Source organism: Apium graveolens, chromosome 6, assembly GCF_009905375.1.
Source record: "Apium graveolens cultivar Ventura chromosome 6, ASM990537v1, whole genome shotgun sequence".
In the NCBI taxonomy this organism is placed as follows: domain Eukaryota; kingdom Viridiplantae; phylum Streptophyta; class Magnoliopsida; order Apiales; family Apiaceae; genus Apium; species Apium graveolens.
Genome location: NC_133652.1, coordinates 80,805,005 through 80,829,974, shown reverse-complemented (window position 1 = coordinate 80,829,974; position 24,970 = coordinate 80,805,005). Strand labels below are relative to the sequence as shown.

General features: G+C 36.2%; 1 non-coding gene across 1 annotated transcript; it reads left to right on the top strand.

The window, feature by feature from the left end:
* The first annotated feature begins 23,511 nt into the window (after positions 1–23,511).
* LOC141669644 (small nucleolar RNA R71) lies at positions 23,512–23,617 on the top strand. Its single transcript, XR_012553912.1, has one exon. It is a non-coding gene; the product is annotated as a small nucleolar RNA R71 (small nucleolar RNA).
* The last annotated feature ends 1,353 nt before the right edge of the window (positions 23,618–24,970 follow it).

The window sequence follows — 24,970 nt, the reverse complement described above, 5'->3', positions numbered from 1 at the left end:
TCAGACTTTCCTGCTTTGCCTTCAGATTTTCTAAATCCCTTCTTATCAGAACTTCCAATTTTCCTGGAAAACTTATTTCCCCTTCTGAATTTCCTGTAGGCTATCTTTGTGATACCCTTCACCATAAGAGCACACAATCTCATCATCTCTTCATCAGCATCCATCTCAGATAGACTTTCAGTTTCTGAATCCTCATCATTATCAGAACTTGATGAATCTGAATCAGACTTTGTGATGAGAGTCTTTCCTTTGCCTTTCTTTGAGGCAGCCACTTTGGGGGATTCCTCCTCAGCCTTAAGAGCAACTGTCCTTGACTTTCTCTCATGTCTCTTCCTTTTTTGATCCATCTCAAGTTCATGAGTTTTGAGCATACCATAAATTTCATCAAGAGTAGTTTCATCAAGAGCATAGTTGTCTCTTATAAAAATCCCAACTTTCAGGAAGAGGTAAAAGGAATTTAAGATTAGAATCTTCAAGATCATATTCCTTATCCACCAGTGACAGATTATTCAAGAGTTTGACAAATATGTCATATAAACCAGTTAATGACTCATCAGGTTTTGAGTCAAAGTGCTCATACTCTTGAGTGAGTATAGTCCTCCTGTTCTTCTTAATTGCATCAGTTCCCTGGCATCTTATTTCCAAGGAATCCCATATCTCCTTTGCAGTCTTGCAGTTAATTACCCTGTTTGACATGACATTATCAATGGCACTATACAGCAAATGCCTTACCTTTGCATCCTTGGAAATGGATGAGATATCTTCAGATGTATACTCACTTTTCTCCTTTGGTACAGTCTTTGTTAGCTGATCTGCAACTACAACAGAGAGCTTAGTTGGCTTATGTGGTCCTTCATTAATTCTATCAAGGTATTCTGGATCTGTAGCTTCCAGAAACATAGCCATCCTCACTTTTCATATGGGATACTCATAAGGTCTCAGCATGGGAACCCTAATAGTCTCATATCGACTGTGGATTTGAGTCTTTGGAGTTTATTCAGTTTTGGTGGGCTTGGTTGGAGTTGTTCTTCTTCAGACGTGATTGTTTTGGATCTTTACTGTATATGTGTTAACAGATAGGCTCTGATACCACTTGTTAGGTCACACACACTGTAGATGGAGGTTGAATACAGTGTATAATACAATCAAATCGAATTAAGAACACAAGTATGTAACAAAGAATAATCTTATTAATAAAACAGTATTGCAATGGAACCGTTCTCTCCCAGTGATGAACAAATATCACGAGAGCTGCTAGGGTTACAATGAATAATATTCTCAATAATGATAACACATCTAGTGTAAACCCTATGCTGTGTTAATATACCACACAATTACAAGATAATCTCTAATCGATATTGAATATAATTCTGCATCCTAAAATATATCAATTAGTTATCTTTTCCTCCAAGTCTTCTATTCTTCATAGAATTCTTCTCCATGCATATCTCTTCTTGTGTTAGTCTTAATCTTCTTTTCCTTCAATCAGTCACCTTCCTTATCTGAAAGTCTTCTTAAGTCCTGATATTATCTTCTGATGAATATCTTCTGATATCTTAAGTTCTGATAACTTAAGTTCTGATATCTTAAGTTCTGACTTCAGTATAAGTACTGATTTCCAGTTAAATCCTGATTTGTCCTGTTAGTCAAGATCTTAAAACTAAACACAAATCATTATTAGACATGACATCACAAATGTATCTAACATACTAAATGCAGCATAATAAGGATTAGTTGTAAATGGCATATTAGCAAATTGTGCATTCATATTCTGAGCAGACATATCATTCATAGGCATGGTAGGCATGTCAGTCATGTTGGGAAAAGAACAGGGTGCAGACATAGAAGTAGGCATCACAAGTTTGCGATTAACAGACAAATGATTAACACTACCACACTTAACACAAATTTTTCTTGGAGTATATTTATCAGGTGTGTAGTTGTTATGTTTGTTAATTCCTACTTTCCCATTTCTATTGTTTTTCTTTTTAGCTTTTGTTTTAACCTCAATCTTTTATAATATGTCATTCAATTGCTTGATGGACAGATGACCAACATTAACTTCCTTTTTCTTCCTGACTTGACTTGATTCTCCTGGAATAATGTTTTTAGAAACTGAGCCATATTTTTCATTTAACTTGGCTAGCTTAGTTTTTCTAACTGGTTTACTCACAGCCGACGGATGTGGCTCCTTGTCACTCGACAGATAATCTTTTTGATTATCCGACGATGAAGATGAAGAAACAAGCTATGTCAATCTAGCCCTAATGGCCAAATCTGATGAAATAGAAACACGTTCTTCAAGCAATCAGGTAATCACCACTAACCTAGCACATTTATCTAAAGCTGAGTGTAATGATGCAATAAATGACATGTTCACAGAATTATATCACTTGCGTGTTACACTTAAGTCCCTCACCAAGGAAAATGCTAAAATTAAAGAAAAAAATTTGTTTTTAAGTGAGAGAAATAATGTGCTAGAGTCTCGGTTTATTGAATTTGAAAAATTGAGAATTAAGTGTAAGATTGCTAAGGATGAATTAACTGAGTCCTTGAAGAAAAAGAGATTTTAAAGAAGCAGCTTGAACGATTACAGGAAGTGATTAAAGCATGGAAATCATCCAGAGATGTCCATGCTCAAATCACTAAGGTTCAAGGTATTGAGTCCTTTTGTGATGCAACCCAATCATTCTCCTGTGTGATTAAAGCCCTTTCCTTTTGTTTGAGCAACTCAAAGTATTTCTGTTTATAGTCAACAGGCTCAAACTTCTTCTTGTTAGAATCAGACTTTCTACACTCACTGGCAAAATGCCCTGCCAAGCCACATTTGAAACATTTGAATTTGGATTTATCCACCATGTTTCTATTTGGCTTGGCTGCTCCAAAATTCTTTTTGAATTTGAGCTTAGCAAATCTTCTGGATAGGAATGCTAAATGTTCATCAATATCATCCATGTCATCATGGCTCAAGTGATCTTCATTTTCATCTACCAGCCCTTTACCCTTGCTTTCACAGACCTTTGATGTAGACTCAACAACTTCTACCTTCATCTCTTTCTCCTTCTCTAACTCAGCAACCAGTGCTATGGACCCTCCTTTCTTCCTTCCTTTATCCATCCTCTCATCTTGCTCTATTTCAAGCTTATAAGTTTTTAGGATGCCATAAAGTCTCTCCAAGGTTAACTCCTTGTAATCTCGAAAATTTCTCAATGAGACTGTCATTGGCTTCCATTCTTTTGGAAGAAATCTAAGGAACTTGAGGTTAGAGTCTTTTGTTTGATAGACTCTTTCATGCAAATTCATAGCATTTAGTAGCTTTTGAAATCTACTAAAAATATCAGTGAAAGACTCACTTTCTTCACAGTGGAAATGCTCATATTGCTGAATCAGTAGCTACATCTTGTTCTCCCTTACTTGCTCAGTACCATCACAAATAATTTGGATTGTGTCTCAAACCTCTTTGGCTATTTTACAGTTAATGATGTTATCAAACATGTCACCATCAACTCCATTGAACAATATGTTCATGGCCTTCTTATCTTTCCTGACTTGCTCAATATCAGGATCTGACCATTCATGCCTAGGTTTGAGAACAGATGGTTCATTTCCAGTTGCAGCTCTCATTGGTACATGAGGACCTCTCTCTATGAAATCCACATATGCCTCATCTTGAGAAAGAAGATGGAGGTGCATCTTCACCTTCCAGTGGTGATAATTGTCTTTGTCCAGAAATGGAATTTTGACTCCAACATCCTTCTTGTTCATCTTGTTGTTTGTTGTAATCTTTACACTCTTTGTACTTCAAGAGCTTGCTCTGATACCAATTGTTATTCCCTAACAATACAACTAGAATTACAGAAGGGGGGTTGAATGTAATTCTAACTACTTTTTCAAGATTTTAAAACTGTTCTAACTGAATATATATAAGTGTTTGATTTGTAGAGTGCAAAATGAAAGGATTATATAAATCAAAACACAAAGTAATAAAAACACAAGCTTTTAAAAACTTTCTGGTGTATTTGAATGTTGAATGTATCCACCATATATATATATATATATATATATATATATATATATATTAGTTTGAGAACTCTGTGTAGCTTAAAAATGGCTCACAGATGCTTTACAAGTAGAACAAACAAACTACAGAGAAATTCTTGACAAGTATAGCTTTTTATATCTCTCTTTAAAATGTGTTTGCTTAGTTGAATATTTTACTAGCTGCACTTGGTTTATATATCACCAAGTTCACATGATAATAAGATAAGATAGTAAAAAAAACATATCTAGTCTAATTCCATGTTGCCTCACTACTCTATTCCAGCATCTTTGAATATCTTCACAATTGCATGGAAATGGTAATGCTTCTTTGTTCTCAAATTCCTGCTTAACAGGCTGCCACATTCCTTTTGCAAACACCCAACGCATGTGACTATGTTGTCACTGTTAACAGATATTTGAATTTGATCATTCATCGGGTACATGTTTGTCATCCGTCGGGAAGCTTTGTTGAGCATCCGTCGGGTAGCTTTGTTGATCATCTGTCGGGTAGCTATTTGTCACTTGACTCCATTTCACTTATACAGAATTATAAGACATCTCATATTTACAATTAATCAACCTATTCTACATATCCACTAGTAGTCAACATGACTCATATACTCCTCTAGAATCTACACAAAGTTGTTTGCAGAAATGTGCTACAATACTTATTTGTTACATAAGCTACTCACTCGATGGATGTAAAATTTTCATCCGTCGGGACTATATTAAATCATCCATCGGAACTATATTTGATTATGTATCGAGTGCTACAAAATTCATTAAGTTAAATCTACTAAGGTGTTTTGTTCAATTTATCATCAAGTTCACAACATATTCCTAACAATTCTTGTGGCACATAACAATTTATAAATTTATTTTGTAATTTTCGAAATAAAAAGAAGTAGTTAAATATTCAGTTTTGAGATTATTTGGATTCTGAAGTTGGATTGATTGCCTGTTTGATTTGGTTGTTGTGGCATCGATTTTTGTTCGACGGGTAGTCCGATAATCAATGGAGATGCTGCCCAGATTTCGGAAGCGTGTACGGTAAAATATCGGGGATATTAGTCGAATGTATATAGTAATATACTTATAAATAAATGTTGTATGGACCTACCTGCATATTTTGGTAAATGGTTAATAACCTTATTTTATGAAATGTACATGCGTGTTATAAGAAAATATTTTATAAAATTTAGCTGACAACCCGGTTTTCTAAAGCGACGAGTATATGTATCTTCTGAAAATGATTATTGAACCGAGTTTTTGAATACGTGAACGTGATTTCTATGTGTATCGTAATAATAGGTTCAATTACGAGTCGGGATTTGATATCGAATGGGTAGATTTGTTAGTGAGGATATGTCAAGCATACCTAGACGCCTAACATAGAGTATTTCGGCTCCTGTAGGTTCTAGTCGGAAGACCTGAAAGTTGATGTCGGACCAAAGATAGCCTATTGATCAGTCGACAAGCTCAACGAGGTTCTAAGTGAAGGACCTGAGTGTCAAAATTGGATCTATGATAGTCTAATAGTTAGACGATTAAGTCGGGCGTCTAAGTCAGTCCAAGGTCAAATGGTATCAGCTGTAAAGCTCTGCAAGGCAAGTACCCCTGACCATACTTTTATGGTGTTATTTTCTTCTTGTAATGGAACAGAACGTTTTAAGTTATGTATCCCCTGTATTTGGAAATGTTGTTTAAAAATATGTTTTGGGGAAAAGTAACTTCTGAAAGCACCTATCTCTAAACGTGATTAAAATGAAAGAAAGTTTTGAATAGTGTGTTGTGACGGAATGCTTTTAAAAAGAGATAGGTGACAGTGATTTTGGAAAGCTGGATAAAGAGAATGTTTTGATCCACCTATGTCGTGGAATGTTTTGATCCACCTATGTCGTGGAAGGTTTTGATCCACCTATGTCGTGGAATTTGGAATGAGGTAAAAAGGGAATTCAGTTGATCTATTGGAGTTGAGTAAGCATAAGAGGCTAATTCGGTTGGGCGCGCTATTAAACCGATTAGTCCAGCGTGGGGGAAAGACCTAGCTAGTCTTTCCCAAGTTACGGAACATATTCTTTCTTTTCTAGACGGCCTTTAGTCACTGTCTGGTGATGATAGATTGATCAGCTATCTTCACCCGTTGAGCGTCCAATAGATTTGATTGATTCAATTTTGAAATAGATGATTTGAAAGTGAGATAGCATGCTAAATTTAACTTTGGTATTTATACACAGCACACGACTGATGATATATTTTTTTACAGAGCATGCTAGTTTTGAATATCCGGTTTATGAATGTTTACTTGTTTTGTAAACTAGCCATAATCCTGTTCCTATTTCATTTTTATCATAAATTTGTTTTTCTTGTTATTCGTATAGTGGTACTGCTGAGCAATTAATTGCTCACCCTTACAGAATATTTTATATATGTATTGCAGATACCTAGGAGATTCTTCCGTAGTAGTCAGGGCAGAGTTCCAGTTCCATCCGTGTCAGGCTCCTCTGGGGTAGTTGTGTCAGACTAAAGCTGGTCTGTTGAGTTGCTGTAATAGAATAGTATGGTCAGGAATATTGTGATAAGTCGGTTTGTGTTAATTGTAACCTAAGTCATACCTAAACTTGGAAAAGGTCTTGGTAAAGGGGTCGTGGTTATGTATTATTAATGATCTGGATTATATTATGTTTGTTATTATTATTGTTGGTGACGTCAACTCCTGACCCCAGGGTCGAGGCCGTCATAGTTGGTATCAGAGCTAGAGGTTTGAGTCCCTAATTTAGGTTAGAAGTAGAGTCAAGAGAGTGTAGGAAGGGATATATAAAGTTGTGAGTCAGAAACTCAATCAGAGGAGCGAGCCTAAGAGTTATCGAGGGTTTCGAAGACGTAACCCTGATGTTTATTGAGGATTGGTTGGAACTGCCCTAGCTTTTAGTATGTCCCCCTTGTATATAGGTATTATTGGCAATGTCCGGAGAAGGTTTCTAGTTCCCTTCTCGAGAAAGCGAGTGTAATATATAATAGATGATGTCAAAGAATTATGCCTCAGAAGAATGTCAAATATCACTGGAGGTAATAATATCATCAACAGCAGGCAAGAGCAGAATATCAAAGGATGGAAGATTTCTGAATATAAAAGTTGGCGCTTTGGCAAGTTACAGAATAGGGATGTTAGCTAGATATCCTAAGCCAGATTTGCTGAAACTAATAGAGGCTCTAGCTGACACCCCCATCCTAGAAGAATTGGTAATACTTGTGCAAATTAAGAACATAATTGAGAAAGAATCAGATAGCTCAGTCTTTACTTAATTATTGTAAACTGTCCAATATACAAGTGTTGTATCAGCTTTTGTATCATTTTAATTTTCATTCTTTAACTTGGGGTTAGTCTTGTTAACAGGCATGAATTTGTGATAAGCAATCTTCTCACAAATTGGGGAAGATTGTTGTGCAAGACATGCCTGTATCATAACAAGACTAAGTCATACTGACAACCCTAAGATTAGTTGTATTGTAGCCTTAATCTGTAATTCATACTTGTAACACTTAATGTCTGTAAAATGTAAATGGAGTAGACTGGAGCATTTTTCTCTGAACAGTGTCAAGCCTAAGAATTCTATCTGGAAGAAGATCAAGAAGATCATGCCTCAGAAGAATTATGAAGAATCTTGGAGTTGAATAAATCTGTTTGGTGTAAAACATTCTAAGTCAAGATCTCTACAAGTCACAGAATTAGTGTTATAGAGAAATCATTCGAGAACTCCAGAATGACTTATCGAGAAGTCATTTAAACTCCAGAGAGTACTGACAGATGACTAACATCTACCCGACAGATGAGCAATATCTACTCGACGGATGAGGAATGTCTACTCGACGGATAAACCATCACTACTCGACGGATAAACAACATCCACCGGGTATAGAGAACTCAGGAATTGTCTGTCGAGAACTCTGAGTTATCGATAAGCCAAAGTCCATTAGAGAATTCTGAGTTATCGATAAACCAAAATTCACTAGAGAACTCAGAGTTGTCGATAAGTCTAGGCAATAATGAAGTTTCAGAGATATCGACAAGCCAACATGCCTATCGAGATGTCGAGTTCTCTACGACTTAATTGGAGATCTCAAAGTGAAGAAATTTCTCTAAGTACAGAATTGCATAACAGTTCAATATCCAAGGTTGCAAATCAACAAACAATTCACACAACTGGATTGACAAATCTACAAAAAGCAGCTTGAGAGATGTGCAAGATCAATGATAAAGATTAACTGATAGAGGAGATTAAAGTAATCATGGGAAGCTAAAGATATGCTAAGCCAGAAATGGAAGATTTGCTTTTCTATAAATAGAAATGACAAGTGACAGTTTAGAAAAGATAATAGCATGTTTATTATCCACCGTGTAAACCAGCAGTTAGCTGAGTTATAAAGTTAACACGGGTCCTCCAGTTAAGTTAAGGAGATCAATCAGATTAGAAAAAGAGTGTGTTCTCTCTCAAGAAAGAAGCTAAGTTCTAAAACAAGAACTTAGAGATTTTGTAGCAAAATACTGCTTGATTTTTAATACAAAATTAAGTGAGTTTTGAAGATCTTTGTTTTACATATTTGCTCAGCTATTTATATTTAACATCCATTCTACTAAATCATTAACAACAACCAACTGCTAAAGCCTAAGTCGATCAAAAATCAAATATTTAAGCCAAAACACATTCACCCCCCCTGTGTTGTATTCATACCTAACAAGTGGTATTAGAGCAAAATCTGAAAGTAAACAGATTAGATCTTGGAAAAATGAATACACAGAAAATCAGTAGTATCAGGATTCCTCCCTTTGATAAGGCCAATTACACTTTATGGAAAAAGAAAATGTTGTTGTTTATAAGAATGGCCAATCACCTTTACATTGGCATCCTCAAGAATGGGCCCTTCACTCCTATAGTTAGAGTTGAGGAAACCACAGGTAGAGATATGGTTATTCCAGCTCATTATGCTCCCAAGGATCCTTTTGAGTATACTGAACCTGAAAGAGAGAAAGTTTTCCTAGACAATATTTTGCAACTGATACTAATTGAGTCACTTGACAATGTAATGTATAATAACATTGTAAACTGTGACACTGCTAAACAGATCTGGGAAAAGATTGAAATACTTTGTAAAGGAACTGAGGAGGTTAGGTCAAATCAAAGAAGGATATTAATTTCTCAGTATGAGGGTTTTATGGCTAAACCAAAGGAGGGTATTACTGATGTGTTTGAAAGGTTTAATAAGCTGATAAATGACTTGCAGCTTCATGATAAATTTTATGATGTTGAAGAAGTGAATTTGAAATTCTTGCTCACTCTTCCTGACCATTTGGAACAAAAGATCTCTGCAATCAGAGAAGGAAGGGATTTGAGTAGAATCACACTGGAAGTGCTCTATGGGGTTCTGAAAAATTATGAACTTGAAATGATTCAAATGAAGTCATTAAGGGCTGGTCAAGGATATGTAATGGATGGCTGAAGTGCACTGATTGTGAATGAAGGCCAAACTTTTAATGATAAGCAAAGATCCCCAACTCCGGTCATTCCTACAAGTGAGAAAAGAGTCAATGACACTGAAGAGCAAGTCATACTGGAATTGGATGAAGAAAATGAGTTCTACACTCTTAATGAGCTTGATGAGCTAGACAAATCAATGGCTTACTTGGGTAGAAATTCTCTAATATTAGAGTAAAGAAACCAAGATTTTTTAAAAGCAAAGGACAGTTCTTCAACAAAGACAGCAGCTGGAAAGGAAAAGGGAAGTACGCTCCTGATAGAAAAACTGGCTACAAAACTGGATTTGTTGATAGATAAAAATTAAGATGCTTTAACTGTGATGAGTTGGGCCATTTTGCTACAGAATGTAGGTAACCTAAGAAAGCAAAGAAAGACAAGGCCTATCTTGAATTGGAAGCAAAGTATGATGCTCTTCTAAAGAAGCAACAAGGGAAAGCTTATATTGCTGAGGGCAAGTGCTGGGATGATTCAGATAATGATGAAGATGAAGAAGTTGGAAACTATGCACTCATGGCCTTGGAGCAAGGAGACTCTTCATCATCTAAATCACAGGTACCAACTCTCACCACAATTGATTTAAATGTGAGTCAATATAAGGAAACTGTTGAAAAGATGAGCACAGAAATGTTCCACATTCATACAAGCATGGTTGCTGCAAATGAGGAAGTTAGCAGATTGAAAAAGATCAATGAAAAACAAGAGACTGAATTCTTGCTGGTTGAGCTTGATGCTGCTAAACAAGAAATTGCATACTTAAAGAATAAATTAAAGTGTGCAATTGAAATTGAAGCAGTGTTGAGAGAAAGGCTGGAGAAGAATGAAGTGAAGCTGAAATCCTTCAAAAATGCTTCTGAGTTGATTGGACAATATCATGAAAAGAAAAAGCCATGTGTAAACATTGCCATTGGTCTTGATTATGAGGATTTGAACAACAAGAGGAAGTCTGTCAGTGACAAAGGGAAATCAACTCAAATTGAAGATGTTCCAATTATTTTGAAGAAAGTTGAGTCACCTTTGTTCAAGGCATGTGAGGTGAACTTCAGTGAAGAGGAGTTGATCATCAAACAAGAGATAGCTGATGAGGACAAGCAAAAGAAAAATGATGAGACAACTCAGTCTTCCATCTCTGTTGAAACACCAAAAGCCAATCAAGAAACTAAGGAGCCTGTGAAGGAGATTAAAGCTAAACAGGTCAAAAAGAAAAAGAAGAATATAAATGGAAAGATTGGGATAAACAAAAGCAATAATTTTGCTTATGTAGCAGATGCTCCTAGAAAGAAGTGTGAGAATTGTGGATCAATGAATCACCTAACTCATCTTTGTAAAAAGACTGTTAGCAATCCACCTGAAGGAGTCTACAAGTACAATAAAGCTAAGGCAAATGATCCATATTCATTATGTGACAAGTTTGATTGCATTCCCTGCAATATGAAAGTGATGAAGAGTTGCCACAAATTGAGAATTGATCTCATAGAATCAAAAGTTGGTTCTATATCTGAAAGGGAAAATGCTCAACAGTCTATGAATTCCATTTTATCTCAAAATTCTCATTCTACTTCTGCAAAATCAGATAACATGAAGAAAGTACCCAACACAGTTTGGGTAGCTAAACACACTTAATCCTCATTGTGTGCAGGGCAAAGGAAAGAAGGTCATATGGATCATTGATAGTGGATGCTCCAGGCATATGACAAGTGATAAGGCCCTGCTATCACAATTTGGGGAGATGGCTGGCCCTTTGGTAACCTTTGGAGACAACAGCAAAGGATTCACAATGGGATATGGCAAGATTGTTTCTGGAAATGTTGTCATTGAAGATGTAGCACTAGTTGCTGGATTAGAAGTAAATCTCCTAAGTGTTAGTCAATTTGCAGACAGAGGTTTTCAAGTTGTTTTCAACAAAGAAGATTGTGCTTTTATTAGCAAAAAGACTGGTGAAATTGCTCTTAAAGGAGTAAGAAAGGGAAGCTTGTTTGTTGCAGACTTAGACTCAACAAATAAGGATGGAATGTGTTATTTCTACACCAAGGCATCAGAAGAGCAAAGCAAATTGTGGCATAAAAAACTATCTCACTTGAATTTCAAAGCAATCAAATGCCTAGTCAAGAAGGAACTTGTGAGAGACATGCCCAATCTGGAATTTGCTCAACTGGAAGTTTGTGAAGCTTGTCAGAAAGGAAAAATGAAAAGATCAAGTCACAAGTCAAAATCTGTGAATTCTATAAGTGCACCTCTACAACTTATTCACATGGACTTGTTTGGGCCAGTAAATGTCTTCTCCATTTCAAGGAACAAATATGCCCTTGTCATGGTTGATGATTTTTCAAGATACACTTGGGTTGAGTTCATGTACTCTAAAGATGAAACTCCAAACATTATAATTGAGCACATCAAGAAAATTGAGAAGCAAGCTGAAGGAAAGGTTAGTGTGGAAAGATTGAGAAGTGATAATGGAACAGAATTCAGAAACTCAACATTAAGTAATTCTGCAAAAGCAAAGGCATTGTTCAAGAATTTTCAGCAGCTAGAACACCTCAACAGAATGGAGTAGTTGAGAGGAAAAATAGAACATTGGTTGAAGCTGCTAGAACTTTGCTACAAGATGCTCAGTTGCCAACTAGTTTTTGGGAAGAGGCTGTTAATACTGCATGTTACACTCAAAATAGATATCTCATCAACAAAGCTCATGGCAAATCACCCTACTCAATCATGTCTAACAGGAAGCCTACAGTGAAGCATCTACATGTGTTTGGAAGCAAGTGTTATATTCTAAAAGACAACTCTGAATATGTGGGAAAATTTGACTCTAAAGTTTTTGAAGCAATTTTTCTGGGATATTCATTGGAAAGAACAGCCTATAAAGTTATATGATTGATCAAAAGAAAATTATGGAAAACACATATGTGACTTTTGATGATGACAAGTGTCCAGGCTTGGAATGCCTTGATGTAAATGATGTTGAAGCCCTTGCATTTGGAAATCTAACCATTGACAGTGATTCTGATGAGGAAAATGAAGTTGTGACACAATAAGTGACAAATGAAGAGATCTCTGAACAAAATCATGAAAATGAAAGCTCTCTTCAGACACCTGAATTTGATGGCACAAACTCAGGGGGAGAAGGAGAGAATGGAAATGACAGTCATGGTAATACTGAAGAAAATGATGAAGGCACTAGTCAACAGACACACACCAGAAAGTGGGATAAGAGTCATACAGTAGAAGCTATTATTGGTGATCCCTCAGCTGGTGTGAGAACTAGAAGTGCAACTGCTACTGAATGCCTACATGCATGTTTTCTGTCTCAAGTAGAGCCCAAGAAAACTGAAGAAGCCCTATTGGATCCTGACTGGATATGTGTCATGCAGGAGGAGCTGGATCAGTTTGAGAGAAACAAAGTTTGGAAATTAGTCCCTGCACCAAAGAACAGAAGCATAATTGGAACTAAGTGGGTGTACAGGAACAAAATGGATGAAAATGGAATTGTTACTAGAAACAAAGCAAGGCTGGTTGCTAAAGGCTATTCACAAGAAGAGGGAATTGACTATGATGAGACTTTTGCTCATGTTGCAAGACTAGAATCAATAATAATTTTTCTGGCATTTGCTGCACACTCAAATTTTAAGGTGTATCAAATGGATGTCAAGAGTGCTTTTCTTAATGGTAAACTAGAAGAAGAAGTTTATGTGCAACAGCCACCTGGCTTTGAAGATCTAGAATTCCCTAACTTTGTTTACAAATTACTCAAGGCTCTATATGGACTGAAACAGGCACCTAGAGCCTGGTATGACACACTATCAGAATTTCTACTCAAACATGGTTTTACCAGAGGTACTATTGATAAGACTCTCTTCTACAAGAAGCATGATGAAGATATGATCTTAGTTCAAATCTATGTGGATGATATCATCTTTGGATCTACAAATGAAAAGCTTTGTCAAAAATTCTCTAGGCTAATGCAGAGTGAGTATGAAATGAGCATGATGGGAGAATTGAGTTACTTCCTTGGCCTTCAAGTTAGTCAAAGAAGTGATGGTATTTTCATCAGCCAAACCAAATATGTGAATGACTTATTGAAGAAATTTGGTATGGTGGATAGCTCACCTGCATCTACACCCATGTCTACTGCAACCAAGTTGGATGAAGACAAGAAAGGCAAAAGTGTGGATATTACAAGCTACAGAGGAATGATTGGTTCATTGCTCTATCTGACTGCTAGTAGACCAGACATCATGTTTGCTACTTGTCTATGTGCCAGATTTCAGGCCAATCCAAAGGAATCACATTTGATGGCTGTAAAAAGGATTTTTAGATACTTAAAGGGAACTCCAAACTTGGGATTATGGTATCCTAAGGGCACTGATTTTGAAGCTGTTGGATACACGGATGCAGATTTTGCTGGATGCAGGGTTGATAGGAAAAGTACTGGTGGAAGCTGTCAATTTCTTGGTCAAAGACTTGTGTCCTGGTATAGTAAGAAACAACAATATGTGTCAACTTCCACAGCTGAGGCTGAATATATAGCTGCTGGAAGTTGTTGTGCTCAAGTGCTTTGGATTAGAAATCAGCTAATGGACTATGGTCTAGTGTTACACAAAATTCCTATTATGTGTGATAATACTAGTGCCATATCTATAGTAGCTAATCCAGTTAATCATTCTAGAACAAAGCACATTGATGTTAGGTACCATTTTATCAGGGAACATGCTGCAAATGGTACCATTGAGCTCATTTTTGTTCCAACGGAAAAACAATTAGCTGACATTTTTACTAAACCTTTGGATGAAGCAACCTTCACTAGACTTGTGAGTGAAATTGGAATGCTCAATTCTTCATCCTAAGGCAAGAACTCAGCTAATGTTTTGCAACAGATTAATTTCTAATAAATCAACCTAGTTTGATTTAATTGGAAATTAACTGAAATATGAATTATAAATATTTCAGAATCTCTGTATATTTATTTTTCTTTAAAAACTCAAAAAAAAATTAACTTAGAATATTTCAAATTCTAAGTAAACTGCTTAGTTGTTAATTTACATCTTTAATGTGTAAAATTAACACAAGGTAGAAAAACAGCACTCAAAAGTATAGAGAACTGAGTTCTCGATAAGTCAAAATGAATTATCGACAAGTCATTTTAGAGTTCTAGAGTGAGTCCTCGATAAGTCTATTTACAGACTTCTCGAATGACTTCTCGATAAGCTCGATTATGACTTATCGATAAGACCATGTAGAGTTCTCTAGTAATGTTAATTCACAGAGTTCTCGACAAGGATATTTTGAGATTTATCAATAACTCAAAACTAAAATAATTTAATTCAATGAATTATTTTAGACAAATACTTTTGGAAAATTTATTCTGATTTCAATTTGATTCAATTCAAATAAATTAGAACTATTTTAGTCCATTTTCGGACAAACTGGGTATTTATCAGAGTTCTCGATAAGTCATCTTTGACTTCTCGATAAGTTACTTTTTCTATAAATACCCAGATTCCTCCATTAATATTAACTTGGAATTTCTCAAAACTCTAAGTAAACTGAATATTTATTACGTCATATCTTCATTATGTGAACTTAATAAATAACAGATCAAAAGAAGCAAAAAGTATGAAAAACTGAACAAATTTAATTCATAAATTCTGTTCATAAAAATACTTTTGACATTCTTAGTCTCTAATTTTCTCTGACTCATTGACACATTTACATGTTTATATGATTTCTTGTTTACATGGAAATATGTTAGTCTAATGTTAGCAGACTAGTACATTATTTGTGTTGTTTTGCGTATGTTGATAGTGATAATCATATTCGATTACTTGTTGATAGGGAGAGTTACTTTTTGTGTAGGGAGTACACGCTTACTTGCATGGGGAATAGTTATTTTTAAAATAAACTAATATTTTTGAGTACTTACATGGGGAATAGTCACTAGTCATTTCTAGTTGTCTAGTAGGCTTATGTGATTTTTACTCCTATTATCCGGGCAACTCAAGAGTCTCTTGATTTCTATCTTTACTCCCTCTATAAATTAGAATGCTTCACTCTTTATCACTCATCACTCTTCTACTCTCAACAAGAACATCAAATTTCAAACTCACCTTCTGTTCATCTCTCTCTCTCTCTCATTCAAATGGATGCCCCAGTCTTCTACAGACTTGTTAATGGAGCTTATCTACCGGTTCATCATTTGAATGATGATTTGGTGTATTTTGATCCTTTCGGACTTCGTGTCCGCATCAAGGGGGTAGTTTACAGCCCCTTTGATGTTCCACTTGAGGTCTTTTACGGACTCTCGCGGGATGATCAAATTGACATTCTTTTCTTTGAGATGGAATCCTCTTTCGAGCAGGAGAGGCGAGCCAGGGTAGCTGAGCAGCAACGCCTTGCTGCTTTGGAGCTACAGGAGAGGATCATCTCTCTTGCACACTCCATTTCCAGGGCTTACCAGCGCAGGACAAGGAGGTTGGAGGCTGAGAAGAAGAAGTCTAAATTATAGTAGTTAGGATTAGGATTTACTTTATGTAATCTGCATCCTAATGTACTCTATGTTTAATATCAATGAAATTATCTTCTTCTTTATCAATTTGTTTTTTTTGCTTGATTGTTTATGTCATGTTTGCCTTGTGTTTACAAATTAATTGATTATCAGTTTTCCTGTCATAATGCTTGCAACTGCATGTCTCAATGGTTATGCCTAATCAATATACTTGCAACTGCATGTCTCAATGGTTATGCCTAATCAATACAGATAAATATGTTCAATGCATTACAGGCTCAACACAATCCACTCAGAGAATAACAGGAGATTTAAGTTTCAATCAACGAGTATTTGTGTTAAACTGCAGCTAAAATATTTCAAACACAAACTAGAACTTTCAGACAAGAATCAGAACTTTCATTAAATATGGAACAACAACAACAACACAAACACAAACTCAAACACAATCCCACTCAGGTAACTCTCAAAAGGAACCTGTTTTACAAAAGGACAAAATCTCCAAAATGCTCTTCAGTTGTTCTGATTGTTTGAGAAAAAGGAACTGGCATCATAAACATGGAAATTTATCAAGCTTTTCATGAATATCACTTATGCACCTTCATGTGCACAAACAGTCTTCATAGACTGAAAGGTTTGAGGGTAGTACTCCTGAGGGGGAGCTATCTAAATCCTCTCCAATTCAATTGGAGGTTCCTCAAGAAGGAACAACTCCCCTCATAACTCTAGCAGAAGCTGTCTCAGCAGTCAAAGCTAGAAGAACAATTGCCTATGACAATGTCATAAAAAGGGTAATCTTATCACATTTATGTGACAGTGCTCTACAAGGTGCACAAAGGTTTGAGGCTGGTGTACATGACAGTAACCCAGTCAAATCCTCTCCAATTCCAATGGAATTTCTCACTACAATTGGAGGACAACACACTGTCACAACCACAGAGCAATCTGTGAGTCAAACTGTGACCCCAGTCATAGATGCTTATGAATTTTTTTTCTGGTGAAATGAGTATGATTAGCCCTATATGGTTTTCCTCTAATCATATGATCACAGATTACCTCCTCTCAGCCACCTCTTATTTCTGTAGGTCAAACAACATTTGAGCCTTTCATGTGAGAATAAGAGAAAAGATTGAGTGAAAAACAAAGAATAAGAGAGGCAGGATCCTTCCTGGCAAAAGGAGAGGTAGATGAATGTATGGATTTAGTAATCCTTGTGAGGGAACTCTGACTCTCAAAAGTCATGAGACTAGTGCAGTGAGAATTGGTGAGACCACTTATTCAAAAGAACAGAGAGCTTATTGTTTAAAATTTATCACCATGAATCTCAATGAAGCTTGAAGCTGCAGACAATGTTCCAAATGGACAATGACAGCAGCTTGAACAATGTACATTTAGCTGGATTTTTCTTCCTGGAGATAATGTCAAAAAGGGGGAGAATATATCTAAATGCCAAAACAGCTAATGGATGTTGAATAAATCTAAATGCAACTCAACAAAAGAAGACCTGATGGGAAGACTGGTTTTTGTTTCTGCATTTAGTTAAAGTTTTTGACATCATCAATCAGAACTTGTGCATAATTTCATAATGAACAAGTTGGGGGAGATTGTAATATATAATAGATGATGTCAAAGAATTATGTCTCAGAAGAATGTCAAAGATTACTGGAGGTAATAATATCATCAACAGCAGGCAAGAGTAGAATATCAAAGGATGGAAGATTTCTGAATATAAAAGCTGGTTCTTTGGCAAGTTACAGAATAGGGATGTTAGCTAGATATCCTAAGCCAGATTTGCTGAAACTAATAGAGGCTCTAGCTGACACCCCCATCCTAAAAGAATTGGAAATACTTGTGCAAATTAAGAACATAATTGAGAAAGAATTAGACAGCTCAGTCTTTACTTAATTATTGTAAATTGTCCAATATACAAGTGTTGTATCAGCTTTTGTATCATTTTATTATCATTCTTTAACTTGGGGTTAGTCTTGTTAACAGGCATGAATTTGTGATAAGCAATCTTCTCACAAATTGGGGGAGATTGTTGTGCAAGACATGCCTGTATCATAACAAGACTAAGTCATACTGACAACCCTAAGATTAGTTGTATTGTAACCTTAATTTGTAATTCATACTTGTTACACTTAATGTCTGTAAAATGTAAATGAAGCAGACTGGAGCATTTTTCTCTGAACAGTGTCAAGCCTAAGAATTCTATCTGGAAGAAGATCAAGAAGATCATGCCTCAGAAGAATTATGAAGAAGCTTGGAGTTGAATAAATCTGTTTGGTGTAAAACATTCTAAGTCAAGATCTCTACAAGTCACAGAATTAGTGTTATAGAGAAATCATTCGAGAACTCCAGAATGACTTATCGAGAAGTCATTTAAACTCCAGAGAGTACCGACGGATGAGTAACATCTACCCGACGGATGAGCAATATCTACTCGACGGATGAGGAATGTCTACTCGACGGATAAACCATCACTACTCGACGGATAAACAACATCCACCGGGTATAGAGAACTCAGGAATTGTGTGTCGAGAACTCAGAGATATCGACAAGTATACATTCATTAGAGAACTCTGAGTTATCGATAAGCCAAAGTCCATTAGAGAACTCTGAGTTATCGATAAACCAAAATTCACTAGAGAACTCAGAGTTGTCGATAAGTCTAGACAACAATGAAGTTTTAGAGATATCGACAAGCCAACATGCCTATCGAGATGTCGAGTTCTCTACGACTTAATTGGAGATCTCGAAGTGAAGAAATTTCTCTAAGTACAGAATTGCAGAACAGTTCAATATCCAAGGTTGCAAATCAACAAACAATTCACACAGCTGGATTGACAAGTCTACAAAAAGTAGCTTGAGAGATGTGCAAGATCAACGACAAAGATTAACTGACAGAGGAGATTAAAGTAATCACAGGAAGCTAAAGATATACTAAGCCAGAAATGGAAGATTTGTTTTTCTATAAATAGAAATGACAAGTGACAGTTTAGAAAAGATAATAGCATGTTTATTATCCACCGTGTAAACCAGCAGTTAACTGAGTTATAAAGTTAACACTGGTCCTCTAGTTAAGTTAAGGAGATCAATCAGATTAGAAAAAGAGTGTGTTCTCTCTCAAGAAAGAAGCTAAGTTCTAAAACAAGAACTTAGAGATTTTGTAGCAAAACACTGCTTGATTTTTAATATAAAATTAAGTGAGTTTTGAAGATCTTTGTTTTACATATTTGCTCAGCTATTTATATTTAACATCCATTCTACTACATCATTAACAACAACCAACTGCTAAAGCCTAAGTCGATCGAAAATCAAACATTTAAGCCAAAACACATTCACCCCCCCCCCTTTGTGTTGTATTCATACCTAACAGCGAGTCTGATCGTGAAAGTTCAATTTCTGAGTGGACCTTTGATGTGTCGGCTAAAGAGACACCAATATTATCACTAAATATCGCATTTTCTATGTCGATGAATGTTGTTGGACCGAGTGTGCGACCCCGGCGAGTGCAGATGGTATGATAGTGGTTGGTGGCTGCTATGACAGCCAAGTCTCTGGTGTATGTGGATTAGTATCGTTGTTGAAAGAATTTACGGATGAGCGGAAGTATGATATAACAATTATTCCGTAAAAACCATGTATCGCACATATAGAAAATTGTATAAAACAGAAAAACGGAGGAATCGTAACCATACCTTGAAAATCGAAGCTTTATAATGTGGTTGCTAGCAGTTGCTCCTCAGTGTGTGAAGCACTCTACCGGTATCCACCAAGAATGATCCTCTTCGATGAAGCTTTTTATAAAACCAAGCTTTTATAAAAATGGAGTTTTGGGGGAGAGAGAGAGAGAGAGAGAGGAAGAAGATGGAGGCTAGCTCCTCTTAGGGTTTTTACAAAACCAAGTGTATATTTAGAATGAGCCATCTCATTCTATTTATAGGGCTCTCCTAGGGTTTTCATAATATATCAATATATATATATTAGCCCCACATTCTATCTTAATAAAATGCTTTAATAATAATTAAAACTATTTTAATCATTATTTCTTTTTCTAAACTATTTAGAAAATAATTCGCTCTCTCATTATTTCATCAAAGAAAATATTCTTTTATGGTGTGACCCTGTAGGTTCAATATTATGCCGGTAGTAGAAATAAATAATAATAAACTTTTATTAATTATTTACATGAATACTAAAATTCAGTAAATATAATTAACTTATTAATTATATTTATTCTACATTGTGAGTGATACTTCTCAACATATCACGACTATCCGGATAATATGAATTCACTGCTTAGAATACCAAGAACATGTCGGTGACTAGTTACCGTACAATGAATTCCTTCTACCCTTACAATATCCCGATTAAATACAAGGCATGGATCTCGTGTCAGGCCTATCAAATTTAATCATATGATTTCTTATTCATAATGCAAAGTTCATATTAATGCAAATTAGAAACTCCTTTCTAATTTCATACACTCTGGCCAGAGATTCCAGAACTTGCATACTAAGAATAACATAGGATATTCTCTTCCTATACTGGAAGGGGTAGATCCTCTATTGATGTTAACTATCTCTATACACAAATCCCTATGCCCAGAATAGACCTAATGGATGTCCTTGAGACTAAGGATTAAACCAAAGCACAGTTCATTATATACAAGATAACTTTAACGATCTCAAGTCTAAGGACACTTGTACAACTATCACTCAATAAATAACTATTGACACATGAGTAATCTCCATTAGTTGTTTAACTTATCGAGTCATGTTCAGTGAACTTATTCCCTAATAAGCACCTACATACTAGCTATAGTGTCACCACACAAATGCCTATGAGAACAGACATCCTCCTGAAGGAAGCAAGCATAGTATGTACCAATCTTTACGGATCCACTAACATCCGATTAGTTATCCTATGATCAGGAACTGTTTAAATCTAGAGTTATCATCTTTTAGATCTCATTATAATCTCATTATAATTTTAGAAGCTTTACTCTAAACTATGGAGCATCTTATTTAAAACACTTTAAAAAGATAAAGCCCATAATAAAACCAAAACAAGTCTTTTATTAATTTCAATGAAATCAAATAGGAATACAAGTAAGTTCTTCCTAACTCATCATACATGATTGGATTTAGGACAAACACTTCCAGTTGTTATATCTTGAACCCTTACATGTATTTCTTGAAATGCATTTTGTTTCCCAGAATGATTGTCTATTGCCTAATAAGTCGCTTGTTTCTGAAGGAGGTCAAAGCTCGAATTTAGCAACTTAAGGTTCTGTTGATTTATCACAAATCAGATTCTCCCTCTCTATTTGTGAATTTTCTATCTAAACATTATTTCTTTCCTCGGTGATTCTATCGGTTGATTGGGGCAGACAATGCATATGAGTTGACTATTTGTCCTTGTGACAAAAGGGTCTGGTGGGACGCCACCGAATTATGTGTTGTGAATTATGCGGTACTAAGACTGGTCATCTTATGTACTTGTATGGTTGCTCTCAGTCATATCTACATCTTCTTCGCCGTTCCTTCTTATTCGATTCCCTTGATTTCGAAATTTTATTCGGTATTCTATGATAAGGAATTTCTTCAGTGATCTCTGCAATTTGACGGTCCTAGTTATTGAAAGCAAAAAAAAGTTGACTGTCAGGAAGAATGAAAGTCCTATATCATAATGTTATTTAAGAATAAGGGTAGCAGCGAGGGTTCAGGATCTGACGGTGGAGTTATAGCCTCGGGAAAAGTAATTCAGTGGTTGGTGGATCACTTCTAAGGGATAATAAATCCTCCTTAGAGGGATGGTTGGTGGAAACTTGGACTACGGTACTTAGTAGAGTCAGTGTTTCTTAAGCTTGACTTGATTTACCGGTATGCTCTACATAGTGTGTGGCTGATTTAGCCAGCCAACTTTTGTTGTATATCAGATCAGTTTAGCTGTTATACTTGAGTAGTGATGGGAAGTTAGTCAGTTGCTGTTATATTGAGGAGCCATGCTATGGTGTTTAGTTTCTTTGTATTTTAGTTTTCCTGCACTGTTGTTGATTCTGCTACTGTTAGTGTTGCTATGGTTGCTAGTGTTCTTAATCTAGATTTGTTTTGTAAATGGACCCCGACATTAAAGACATGGGTATTGTATTTGGGCAGCATTTTCCTGATACAGGTGCACCGTTTAAATGGTGATATCTTTTGTTAAATATTCTTGTTATGTCTTGAATAAACTCATCTCTATATTTCAGGAAGATGCCACCCAAGAAAGCTACCCAGTCTAAAGAAAATAGTAGTAGTTTTGTGGAGGGTCCAACTATAAATGAAATTCTAGACTTGTTGCGCCAACAGCAACAACAACTACTGTTGCAGCAGCAACATCAAGGAGTGAACCAAAGTGTTAATTTCAAATCATTCCAGAGTGTTAAACCTCCTGAGTTTAAAGGTGAGCTTGATCCCGTAACTGCTGGAGCATGGTTAAAAGAGATGGAGAAAGCTTTCAACCTTGTCCAAGTAAGCGATAATTTTAAGAATGATTATGCAAGCTATTTATTGAAAAATGAAGCGAATTACTGGTGGGAGTCAACCAGAGCGTTAGAAGGAGAAGGCCCTGTTTCATGGGCCAGGTTTACCGAGTTGTTTTTGGAAAAGTATTTCCCTGGAAAACATGGTGATTGCCTTTAACTGTTTTTTGACTTCCCTCTTACTTGGATTAGCTTCGATATCACTTGGAAGAGTTCCTTGTGGTCAGTTCAATAGGGCATGAGCAATCTGCCCTAGTTGATTCTCCAGAGTTTTGATAGAAACCGCTTGGCTCTTGCACATAAGCCTCAACTCCTTCAATTCAGATTTTTCATTCGAAGATTGACCGGAACTTCCATGAGATTGTTGTTGCATTTCCTGTGGCTGAAATTGCTGCCTTGGTGCATACTGTTATTGAAAATCGGGAGGACTGAATTGCTTATTTCCAAACTTCCGGTAAGGTTGTTGCATACCACCCTGATTATTGCTTCAGCTGAAGTTAGGATGGTTGCGGTTGTTAGGATGAAGTAGCAGGAACAGGTTGCTGCGACCTCTGAAAGTTGCTTACAAACTGAGCTGATTCATTAGATATAGCACATTGCACCGTCGCATGTGATCCTGCACAAAGCTCACAAGCACTCATTATCTATTGAACACCATAGTTGGTCAGAGAATCGACCTTCATAGTCAATGCCTTTAGCTGCGCAGTGATAGCCGTAGCTGTATCCACCTCCAGAATTCCTGCTACCTTGCCTTGTGGTAGTCTCTGAGTTGGATTCTGATATCCATTCGCAGCCATCATCTCAATTAGCTCATAAGCTTCCTCATAGCTCTTAGCCCATAAGGCTCCACCTGATGCTGCATCGAGCATAGGTCTTGACTGTGCTCCCAAACCATCCAGTCAGGCATTCCATGATGAGGACACTTCCTAAGCATCTCCTTGTAGCGCTCTCAAGCTTCACATAGAGATTCTACGATTGTTGCGCGAATTGATTAAGAGCATTCCTGATTGCAGCTGTCTTTGCCTTAGGGAAGAATTTAGTAAGGAATTTTTGAGCAAGATCCTCCCAATTCGCAATAGAACCAGCTGGTAGAGAGTGTATGTTAGGAATATATGTGCATTAGTTTGATGATATGTTTAACAAAACACTTAAGTAGAAATCTAGTGTTTGTAGCCTCAACGGATAAGACCACTTTGGCTATCCGTTGATGGTGTAGCTTTACTTAGAAATAAGTCTAGTGTTGTAGCACATTTCAGTCTCTGAATTTCAGATATAATTCTTAAATGTTGAGGGAAATTATAAGTCATGTTGACTACTAAAGGATATGCAGATAGGAAGGCCAATTGTAAATATTTCATGCCTTGTAATTTTGTATAAATGAAATGGTGTCAACGGATAACTTAAAGACCTTCAACGGATGAGAAACAAAGCTTCAACGGATGTCTCTAAAGCTTCAACGGATGAGTGCATCAACGGATAGAGCTTCAACTGCTAACACATCAACGGATAAAGCCATCAACGGATGAAGGCTTTAACGGATGTTCTGTTAAATAGCAGTTGACAAGTGGTAGTTGTACCTACAAACAGAGGCACATGGGTTGACAGAGACAACTGAGATGTGGTAGCCTATTTCAGGAACATCAGAAAAAGCAGCCGTTCTACTCTAGTATAAAGAGGCAATAGTCAACAATGCACTGGAGTAAAATGGAGAAGAAATAAGTGGAGAACTTATTTTATTATTGTACTTTTTATCTTTGTCTTCACTTGTAAACTTGGTGTTATATAAACCAAGTAGCAGCTAGTAATTAGAAGAGAATTTTTCCAGAGCTGTTTAGAAAAATCTTGAGAAAAATTATCTAGTTTGTACTAGGATGCAGCTGTGATCAACTTCTTGAATCACAGATTTTCTGAAATACCATCTCTGGTGGAACAACAAATCCACCAGAAAAGTTTTTTAAGGTCTGTTGTGTTCTGTACTTTTGTGCTTGAATATATATCTGTCTGTATTAGCTTAAAGCAATTCACACACTTGTTTATCTTAAACACACAGCCTTTGAAACTGCTCAAAACTTGAAAAAGTTTTGAGATTTACATTCAACCCCCCTTCTGTAAATCTCATTGTTAGTTCACTAGGAATAACAATTGGTATCAGAGCAGGCTCTTGACACACAAAGAGTTTAAAGTTCTTGAAAACTAACAAAGATGAGTAAGAAGGATATTGGAGTAAAAATCCCAGTTCTTGACAAAGACAGTTATCACCATTGGAAGGTGAAAATGCACCTTCATCTACTCTCCCAAGATGAAGGTTATGTAAACTGCATTGAGAATGGTCCTCACATTCCCCACAAAGTAGCCACAGTTGCT